Source organism: Mustela erminea, chromosome 5 (genome assembly GCF_009829155.1).
Source record: "Mustela erminea isolate mMusErm1 chromosome 5, mMusErm1.Pri, whole genome shotgun sequence".
Classification (NCBI taxonomy): domain Eukaryota; kingdom Metazoa; phylum Chordata; class Mammalia; order Carnivora; family Mustelidae; genus Mustela; species Mustela erminea.
In genome coordinates, this window is record NC_045618.1 from 72,919,871 (window position 1) to 72,930,975 (window position 11,105).

Sequence of the window (11,105 nt, forward strand, 5' to 3'; positions counted from 1 at the left end):
TCCCCCAGTAGACTGCAAGCCCTGTGAAAGATACGACCCTTGTCTTGGCCAGTTGGTAATATCGTGTCTGGCACATACTGAACATTTAAGAGACATTGTCTAAAAGATCAGTACATTACATTTCTGACGCAAATCACAAATGATTTTAGTTTGAGGATGGCAAACCACAAGTTCCAAAGCTCAGTTATTCCCATAATGGTCTCAACCCAGAGTTTCTAGTCCTGGAAGGCTAGTCACTGTGCTGGCATCACTCCCACCAAGGTTTTCAGGTTGAATCTCCTTACCTAGGGACTTAGCCTAAAAGCCTATAAGCTCATCTGTTTTCATCAAGTACACTGTACTTTCCAATTTTGAGGCATCAAAGATAGTTCTCTCTGCACTAGTTTGTTGTTTTTTCCCTAAATATTCATTTTGGGCAAATTATTCATATCTTAGATTTTTATTAATTAATTAGAAAATGAAATTTTGCAACATACTAACGATGGGAAAAAATATCCTGATTTTAAATAATGAAGTTTTGCAGATTAAGGGATATCATAAACATTTCTGCTTTCCTCTTTACCAAGGTCAATAAACACATTTTTAGTAGTTAACTGAAATCTTTATTTAGGAAAGCATTACTAACCATGTAGCATCTGTGTCCTACATTCAGGGAACACATGGATGAGCAAAATACAGCCCTGGCCCTCCAGAGGCCCACAGGCCACTGAGCCCAAGGCAGCTTGGTGATGGCCAGAGGTAGTTATCAGTCCCCTATGTGGTCCAGAGTGGCATGAAGGAGAGGCCATGGTCCAGTTTGGGACAGAGGTGGAGCGGGACCTGGGGTAGTGGTGTCAACCCTTAGAAAGGAGATGTTCACTTGGTGAATCCTTCTGAGGCTGCTTTTAATAAAGAAAAAAGAAAAAAGGTGCCTCTTAGGACCCAAATACTGAGTAAATTCAATTTCATAATACAGGGAACAAATAGGCTTCCTTGATAAGGTTAACTATTGTTTATAAGAGGGAAAAGTGAGATTCTGGGATGCATGGGAATTTTGTTGGTTAGTTGGTGCCTGTATCCCATTCCCCCAACTACCACACAAACCTGTGCCCCCTATACCTATATGCAAACATGCACCCATCAAATATTTTATCATTTTATAAGTGAATCCTTTGTTGGCTCTGCTGTATGTCTCAGTGTCTGCCACTCTGATTCCCCAGCAGACATTAAGGATAAGGAAGCAATTACACTCTTGAAAAAGCACATTCATGAACATTTTGCATGTCCATTTGAACCCTTTCCCATAGCAAGTATTGCCTTTGGCTGCCTCTAGATAGGGAGGCCATTTAAAAGCCATTTGTGTGTGTGTGTGTGTGTGTGTGTGTGTGTGTGTCTGTGTGTGTGTACAGTTGCAGGTTCAGAGAGCATTTATACATTTAGAATCCTTTCTTACTTTGCCTTCTGTTAAAACAAAAATTATAATACTTAATCTTTAAGTGTGGAGCCTTACTTTTGAAAAAAGATTTATCTGACCCACAAATATAACTCCTTGGGTTTTCATGGCTTGCAGAGAATACATTCTCTTACAAAACAAGTTCTTTTAAAAAAAAAAAAAAAAAAAACAAACCTCATTGATTTTTAGATGGGCTTTGTGGTTAGGGTGTGCACATTGATTTCTATTCAGGAATACTTCTGGAGTTCTTTTTTGTTGGGACAGTGTGCTTGTCTTACTACAGAGCTATGGTGAGATAATTTTAATCTAAACAGGATATTTTTTCTTAACTATTAGATTTTGTCTTTCTGAATCATTTTTAGTCTTAAATGAAAAGAAGATGTGCATTTCTACTCTACTTGATTTTCAGGCCAAGTACTTTACTTTGCACATCTTTTTCTCATCAGGAACTATACTTGAGAAGAAGCACCTTTTTTTTTCTTGTTTCTCTGTGTCTGTGGAACTTCTGTATTATGCTATACATCTGTAATATCTTTGTAGAGGCCCTATTTGGGCTTGGCTTTCATTCCCCAAAGCACTCCACTTTAAAATAATTGTCCACTTAACCCTCTGGACAAAATCATGAGCTACAATATTCATAGCTTAAAATGTTAATTTAACTCAAGAACAAGATATGAGAAGGGATAAAAATGCAGGATGAGCAGAGACAACATCTTACACATTTTATCTGGAGTAGTACAATGGAGGAGAATAATTTTATCTCTGCCCAAGAGTTGTTTTGAGGATTAAATTAATTAATACACATAAAGCAATTATAAGAGTACCCAACTCTATATGTGTTCAATAAATGTTAGCTAGTATTATTATTATCTGAAAAAATAAAACATGAAACTTAAAATAGCATTGACACCCAGTATTTTGTGGTGGAGGAATCTGGTCGAATATTATAAATATCTAATTCTACATTTACTTCAAGTTCCCTACTCCCTTACCTTTTAATCGTTCATCATTCCAGATGATGTATTTCTACATGGAAGTCGATGTTATTTCCACATGGGAAAAAAAAAAAACAAAAACAAAACAAAAAACCAGCCTCTCCCTCTCCTAATCACCTACTTCATGAAGGAGATGGTGACCTGAAAGGCACTCACAGAACAGGTAATAATAATAGTAACAACCACAACAGCATCAAAAACCGTTCCTCAGGCCATCATTTTCTAAGTGTGGGTTTGTTGTTGAGTGGCCACTGGTTCATCAGTCAGAGGGCTCGAGGTGTGGGGCTCCATAAGCAGCTCTCCCTCCAACAGTATGACTCTCTGCTAATTGGAATGAGAAGTTAATCTCTCTCCAACTGAACCCAGCTGAGTCTCTGAGAGCCGTGATGTATTTAAAAGATCTCTGGCCGTCCGGGGCATGTGGCACTAACCGGATTTAGCTCATTAGCAAATCCACAAGGCCCTGCTGACACTGCACGTGGAATAAAATACATGAGGCCAGCCCATGCCCTGTGGGCACCTACAGCATGACTACATAATAAAAAGGCATTTATTAATAATCTCATTGGTCACACAATACAAAGGAAGGCAACAAGAAGTCAAATGCTGTCATTTGTCGTGACTAGAAAAGCATAATTAAAATAAGTGTCATGTGATTAACCTTTGAAAAATTAATCTGGTATGAAAAGGCACAAAAACAAGGAAGATAGGCTCTTAAAATTAATTTAATACAATGGGCAGCTGTTGTATACACTTGGTTCAAATTCCATGTGCTTGTGAAAGGTTAGAGCCATTTATAGCAAAGAGCAATTAATGAATTTAGCCAGTAGAATATCTATTACTAAAGACAATAGCGAGCCGATTAGTATGTCTAGTGGTAAACAGGGTAGGATCTTGGTGTCCTTCATCTGGGTTTGAATGCGGATTCTTCCATTGACCAGCTATGTATCCTGGGGCAACGTTCTCAACTTTTTAGTAACTCAGTTTCCACGTCTCTAAAATGGGGATATAGATATATCTCATGTGATTTTTGTGATGATTAAAGAAAATCACATATATAAAGCTCTCAGCATAGAGTGGGGGCACATTGTTAAGTGCTCAAAAAATATTAGTGATGATAAAAAGCACTTCAGTCCTTGATAGGCAAAAAGAAGTTTGCTCTGCACAGAAAACACGAAATGCATACTCAGCACTGTGATCTATGATGCGTCAGTGCTGGTCAATGGAGTTTTTTTCAGGGTTTTGCTGGCAGTGATCTTATCTTGTGATTTAATGTCAAGACTGGCACATCGGTAACCCTAAGGGATGTTACAGGCTGCGGCAGGACATGTTTCCTGAATGTTAGAGAATAACATTTATACACTTGGTCTAGGCCCCAGAACGCTCAACTCAAATCCTACAGGGGTCAGGCAGGACCTGCTTTGGTCAGGAAGTTTGGGGAGGGGAGTGTGGGGGTGGGAAGTATGCAGAGAAGAGGCCAGCATTTACTCCTGAGTAGAGGCAACCTCAACTCAGATAAGGGCACTTTTTGCCATATGAAAAAGTAAGTCCCATGTTGCCAGATTTTCCAGTTTTTACAAGGGATGCTAGAAATACTGATTTTTATGGGAAATGTTCTATTTTCAAAAACACTCTTCGTCACGTGCAGACCTTCATCTGGGGCTGGGACTAAGTAAGACAAATGAGGCACTGGTTTCAGGTGCAACATGTAAGGGAGTGATCAAAAATCAAAAGTGATCAAGAGTCATAATAGCTTTTTTAAAAAAAAAAAGATGAATAATATCTTAATATAATATTTAAAAAATAAAAATTAAAGCAAAAAATTCATAGTGAAGAAAATATCAAAATCTTAAAGACAGGCTTAGTATTACTTACGTTCCTTACTTTTCCTTCTGCCTCAGGCTCTGACTTAGCTCTGAGCAGCATTGCCTTCAACCTCTGTCTTGACTCTAACACATTGTTGGCACCCTAATGCCAGGGTGAGCGCCGGCTTTGTACTGGACCGATTCGTTGAACAACCAGGCCACTGTTATCAATTAGTGTTATGGATATACTCAACTCAACACTTTATTTAATAATAAAAAAAATAAACTCTTTATTTAATAATAAAATCTCACTAAAATCACCTCAGGAAGAACTAATGAAAAGTCAGAATTAATCTATGTGCAAACCAGAAGATTCTGATGCTTTCTAATATAGTTATCCAAAACATATTCTGCTAGCAAAATGGTTTCAAATAGATGCCCCACTTTTATGAACAAAAGAGAAGAAATTTAAAAATAGGCAGTAATGGGACTCCTGGGTGGCTCAGTATGTTAAGCATTTGCCTTCAACTCAGGTCATGATCCCAGGATTCTGGGGTCAAGACCCATGTCGGGCTCTCTGCTTAGTAAGGAGCCTGCTTCTCTCTCTCCCTTTGTGGTTCCTCCTGCTTGTGCTCTCTGTGTGTCAAATAAATAGGTAAAATCTTTTTTAAAATAAGTAGTAAGACAGGCATTCCTGAGTCAAAACCTCTTTGAGATCATAGGCAACATTTTCACTTCTCACCTTTCATCCTATTCTTACAAGGCCTGGAACTCCCAGAAGACTAGGAATTATTATAATACAGCATGAAGGTGAGAATGCAGGCTTTGAAGCCAGCCAGACCTGCGTTGAAATGCTGATTCTCCCCTACTGTGATATCTTGGACAAAGGTATTATCAATTTTCTTATCTGTAAAATAGGACCATCTCATATGTTTGTCATATAGACGGAAGCCAATAACATGTCACGTTATCTTTTTTTTTTCCAATTTTTATTTAAATTCTAGTTAACATATAGTATAATATTTGTTTCAGAAGTAGAATTTAGGGGCTCCTGAGTGGCTCAGCAGGTTAGGTCTCTGCCTTCAGCTCAGGTCATGATCTCAGGGTCCTGGGATCAAGCCCCGAGTCAGGCTCTCTGCTTAGCAGGGAGCCTACCTCACCCCTCTCTCTGTCTGCCTCTCTGCCTACTTGTGATCTCTATCTGTCAAATAAATAAATAAAATTTAAAAAAAAGAGAGAAAGTAGAATTTAGTGATTCATCACTTACATACAACACCCTGTGCCCATCGTAGCAAGTGCCCTCCTTGTCACCTTTGTCACTCTTGGCCTGGCCACACAGGCACTTGGCGTTTGGCAGTTGTTACTGTCATTTTGCATATTCTTTCTAAACCATGCCCTGCCAACAACCTTAAAAACACATATTTAACTTAAGTTAAATATGTTCTTTATTATGATATTAATTTGCTTATTCATCTTTTCTTCAAAAATAGCACAAATTTCAGCTTCAATTTGGGTGGAATTACCACAAATCCTAAATTCAATAAAGCCTAAATTAGAAAAATTTAACTGTCCTTGATTTAGCAAGTTTCTTCCCCATAAATTACAATGGAAAAAAGTAGTATTAAAACATTAAACTGTAAAAATAGCTAACTACAGCCTTTTGCACATTCTGGGGTGAAGAATGACCACTGACTATTCAGAGGTACAACCTACCAGACTAGTAGGGTGCTGTGGTATATAGCCCGGTAGAATTAGCAATAGAATTCAACTTTGGCGGGCAGGGTTTTTGTTGTTGTTGTTTTGGTTTTTTTGTTTGTTTGTTTGTTCTGGTGTTAAGATTTGCAATAATGGGCCCATTGTCTCTGTATAAACGAGAATGCTCCTGGGGTTAGTCACTGAGTTAGAAACTCAGTGACTCTGGTTTCAAATCCCATTCTTGCCACAGATGTGCTGAGTGACTCAGGGCAAGTTCAATTAACTTAGTCGAGCCTAAGTTTCACCTCTTGTAAATCATTTCCCACTGGGCTTTCCACTGGTGCCCTGTCATGTGCATTCAAGAAAAATGTGAAAACTTGCATTGCTTTGCTGTCCTCTGTAATACATCTTTGTTTTATATTCCTTTTCTGCCCAACTGTTCTTCTCAGAAGCTGCTAGAATTTCTCATTTAATCAGGAAAACAATTTTTTATCATCAAGGAAAATGTAAAAACTCTATGAGTTAGAACTGAATATTTATATCAGTTTCATCTGGTTAGAACTTAACTCTATTTCATTAATACAGAGAAATGTCACTCTTTTAACTAATGAAATGCATCCATAATAGAGCTATATTTTTAAAGGCACGCATCACAAATAGCCATATGCAGAATGCCCTTTGGAGTACATGCAAATTGCTCAGCCGCAGTCTCTCTTCCCTCTTCTATGCATCATCCCTCACCCAAGTGAAAATTCCTATTTACCTTAAAAGGCAAGATTTCATTATGGTGGAAAATAATTTTGATTGCTTCCCCATCCGAGGCAAATATTCCTCTGTTGTCCTCTCACCTAGGTATACTTTAAGGAGGTCATAAAACGTTCAATTTAAAATGTTCGGTGCCTCATGTGGTCTTGAATACACCTTGGAGAAGAGCAGAGGATGCCTTAAAAACATTAGAAGCCAGGCAATTTTGAGGCTGTTCAGTCCCCACTGACTGTTCTCCCTGCTGCTCTTTTCCACCATGCTACCAAGTCTGGGATTCGGAGGAGCCCAAGAAAAGGGCCTTTGAAACATCCCCCCAAGTCTGGTTGTGAAGGCCCATCCCTTCTTCCCTGTGGCAGCATTTCAAGAAGAGTTGGCAATAGCAAACAGTAGTCTTTAAAAGAAATCACCGAGCAGATCATGTCTCTGGGGCCGCCCTCTTAACTTTCCAATACAGCACCAGCAGGTTTAGCAATAAATGCTGAACTGCGAAAACAAGGCCGTAGACTCTGTGAAGAGGTTGGTATTTCATCTTCTCTTCTCTCTCTTTCTCTCCCTCCTTCTTTTTCCCTCTTCCTCTTTCGTTTCTCCTTCTCCCCTTCCTCCCTTGCTTCCTTTCCTACTTTTTTCAACCATCTATTAATTTATTTAAAAACTTAAGTTTAGTATTGCCAAGTAACGTATTAGGCTTTGGGAATAAAGATGAATACCTTGAGGGAACCTCTAGTTCAGGGACAGGAGGTCTTTGTGTATTAAAGAACCCTGAGAATGGAATGTTCTCTGTGACCCAGCTGAAAGGTGAAGATGATCACCTCTGCTTACCTGAGGCAGGGAACAGAAAGCAACTTCGAAGTGGCTTGTGTAAGAGTCATGAGCTCACTAGGCAAATGTAGAGGGAAAAGGACATTCCAGGCAGAGGAGGGAAGAAGTAGAAGAATGCATTGCAAGGCAGCATTGGGCACTTGGACCACTCTAAGTGGGTGGATTGTGGTTTTGGGGACAGGAGGAGTTAAAGCTGGACAGGTAAGCCAGGGACAGATGAAGGAAGACCACCCAAAAAGATTTCACAGATCTCTTTGGACCTTTATTATGGGTCAGACACAGTTCTTGGTACTTGGAACACAGTCAGCACTTTCAGGAAGCTCATATTATTTGATGAAAAGACACACAATAAAGAAATAAGCAGACTCTAATCTCTTAGACACTGATAAATGCTATTTAAAAAATAAAAGAATCATCTCTGTGCTGGATGTGGAGTCTGCTTAAGATTCTCTCTCCCTCTCCCTCTCCCTCTGCCCGTCTTCCTCACCCAATGCCTCTCAAAGGAAAAAACAAATATATATATATATATATATATATATATATACACACATATAATATTTCTATTTTTATATATTTTAAGTATAAATATAATATTTCTATTTTTATATATAAAAATAGATATATAAAATATATATATCTATTTTTATATATAAAAATAGATATATAAAATATATATATCTATTTTTATATATTTTAAGTATAAATATATTTTATATATATTATATATATATATATAAACACACACACATTTATCTATATATATAAACAGGAACAGGCGGCAGGCTGGTTTGGACCATGGACGGTAGTTTTCCACACCCTGGTTTATTCAGGGGATTCTTTAGACTGTGGCCTTAGGCTCAAACAGAAGGAACTTGATGAGTATTTTACTTTCTTGTAAATATAAATAAGGATTTACTTTCTTATTTTTATTAAGTAGACTCTACTTCTAGCTCTGTAGTTCCTGGGTTTGTGCTTTATCAGGCAAACAGAATTGTCACACCCTATAATCACACAGGCAACATTATAGCACAGTGTCAAGAGCAGCCACAGAGATCCACACACCTGGGTTTAAATTCCTCTGCCATCCAGTGTCACTCGTCTCACAGAGCCTCAGTTTCCTCTTTGTAAGGGTTGGACGAGGCGACTTTTAAGGCTCTGTCTGGTCCTAGTCTCTGTGTGCTTTCTTCATTAGCTGGAATGCTAGTGAGATTTGATCAATAGAGGCCTGAATAGAAGAGGCAGGAGTCAATGAGACGAGAAATGACACAGGTCTAACAGAGGGGACTGGCGGTGTGGACAGAGACAACAGATACATGGAGACAGTGTATGACACCAAGCACACTAATAAATGAATGAGTGAGGTTGTCAGTGTGAATGCGATTAGATGGATATGAGTACCATAGGATAGGAGAGTAGAAGATGATCACGAAACTATTGAGTCTGAATGACAAAGGCCTTGGCCATACTCAGATTTGATGAAGGACAGGGAATAGAAGGATGTGGACCCCAACATGGTGACTTAAAGGAAATCCTAAAGTTGGGCTAAAGGAGTCTGGTTGAGGATATTCAGATAGGGCCACATCCACTATTACAGTTGGCCTCTACTTTGCCCCACCCGATTCCATCTGGTATATAACTTCCAGATAAATATTCCCCAGCACGTAGCTTTTACCCTGTTATTTGACTGCTCAGGAAACCGTGACTCCTTATCACCTATCTCCTTGTACCAGCATTCTAGATCACTGGTAACCCAACCCACTTGAACTTTTAGGTCTCATGCTTGTCTTAAATCTCTGTACAAATCCTGCATCCCTGGCATCTCATTGACCCCTGAGCACACCTGGGCTTTTTTACCTTCATGTCTACCTTAAATGACATGTTTTCCTTACCTGGAGTATACTTATGCCCTTTTTATTATCTATCTGTCTGTCTAGTTCCCCCTCCAAAGCTGTAGAAAACCAAGAAGCCCTGAAGAACTGTGCCCTCGTCAACCAGTTTGCAAGTATGGTCCAAAACAGGATCAGTGACCTCCTTGCCAATGCTGTAGTGCCCACAGGCATAGTTACTGGCAGCGTCTTCCTTGCCTCTGATGAGCTGCTCAGGGTGGAAGAACTGGCAGTGGGTGCCAGTGTGGACTTCATCAATGACTGTGGGTTCCAGGTCTACGAACACTACCCTGGGCCTGTGTCTGCCAACACCTCTCTCCACTGAAGAAGGTGTTGAAGGGATCATCTCCTCCACTAGTGGTTTTGTCACTTGGCAGCTGACCATCAGGCTGGATGCCATGTTCCAGGCAGTAGAGCTCCCAGAAGGCATTGCCCATTTGGACACCAGCCTGACCAATGTGGATGGAGATGTGCTCATGCATGGTTGCTAGCTTGCAGCTGCCAAGCAGATGGTGGAAAGGAAATGGAGAGTTTGTTGCTTCTTAATTGAGACTCTAAGGTGGTTGTTGTAAGAGAACCTGCCTTCATTTTAAAATGTGTCTGAAACCCCTGAATAGAAGAGGCCTCACTATTATTCTGAACTTTTCATGCTGCCAAGTCCATAGTGGGATGACTGAATCTCATAGGGAGGGTACCAGCTAACCAGAGGGAATAGTTAGGGAAAGGAAAGAATTAGCACTGCCTGAACACCTGCTATGCATCAAGCATGAGTTTGATACCTTGGAAACAGCATATCACTTTGCTTTGCAACAGCTCTGCCAAGTAAGTTATATATATCCTATTTTCCTAGGTGAGAAAATTCACTGAGAAAAGTTAGGTAAAAGGGCTAGCATTACAAGGCCACTAGCTGGTAGGTCTGGAGTTAGGCTCAGAGGGCTGTGGGTGGAGGAAAGGCAGCGCTGCATACAGATTTGGAGACAGGCCAGCCCTGCCCTGTTATTTTGGAGATTAAATGTGAAGATGTTTAATCATGCCTGGCACAGAGTAGGTGTTTAACAAATTGTGGCTTTTATTATTGAATCACATTTAGAAGATAAAGGATTTTAATTTCCTCTTTGAATGTCCCATATTACTTAGCAAATATATGACTTAATATTTGTAATATAATTGATATAAGAGCCATTTGATCTACATTTTGCCAAGCAATTGGTTTGCCTTAAAAAAAAAAAAAAAAGGATAGATATGCTATGCTGTCTCCATGTCCTCACACAGAAGACCAAATTCAAGTCCTAGAATATGTGGTGTCTCATGTAGTCTATGATAAGCACTCTAAGGGCTGTGTTTATCTTCATTACTGCCACACTGGCGCATAGGTGCTTAATAAAAACATGTTCCCTAATGCTGGTGAATAAATGGCTGTGTTTAGGTAGTACCATTAGGAATCTTGTCATTCCTTTGAGCACATTTACTCTTATTCTGATGATTCTGCTGAATTGGATCTAGTTCAATTACAGTTGTTAAAGTAGCTCATCATCAGGACTTTTTTGTTGTTGTTTTGTTATTTTTTTTGACTCCCGGGTTTTTGGGCTGTGTTCCTGGAGAATATGATATCAGTGAAGGCTGGAGATAGCACATATCTAGATGGTGATTACCAACCTTTACCCCAACACCTGGCCATAGGGACTCCCTTTCCTTTAACAGGCACTCA

The 11,105-nt window shown here is 39.5% G+C and overlaps 1 pseudogene; it reads right to left on the reverse strand.

The window, feature by feature from the left end:
• Window positions 1-9,425: 9,425 nt before the first annotated feature.
• Window positions 9,426-9,879, reverse strand: LOC116590165 (annotated as a pseudogene).
• Window positions 9,880-11,105: the final 1,226 nt, after the last annotated feature.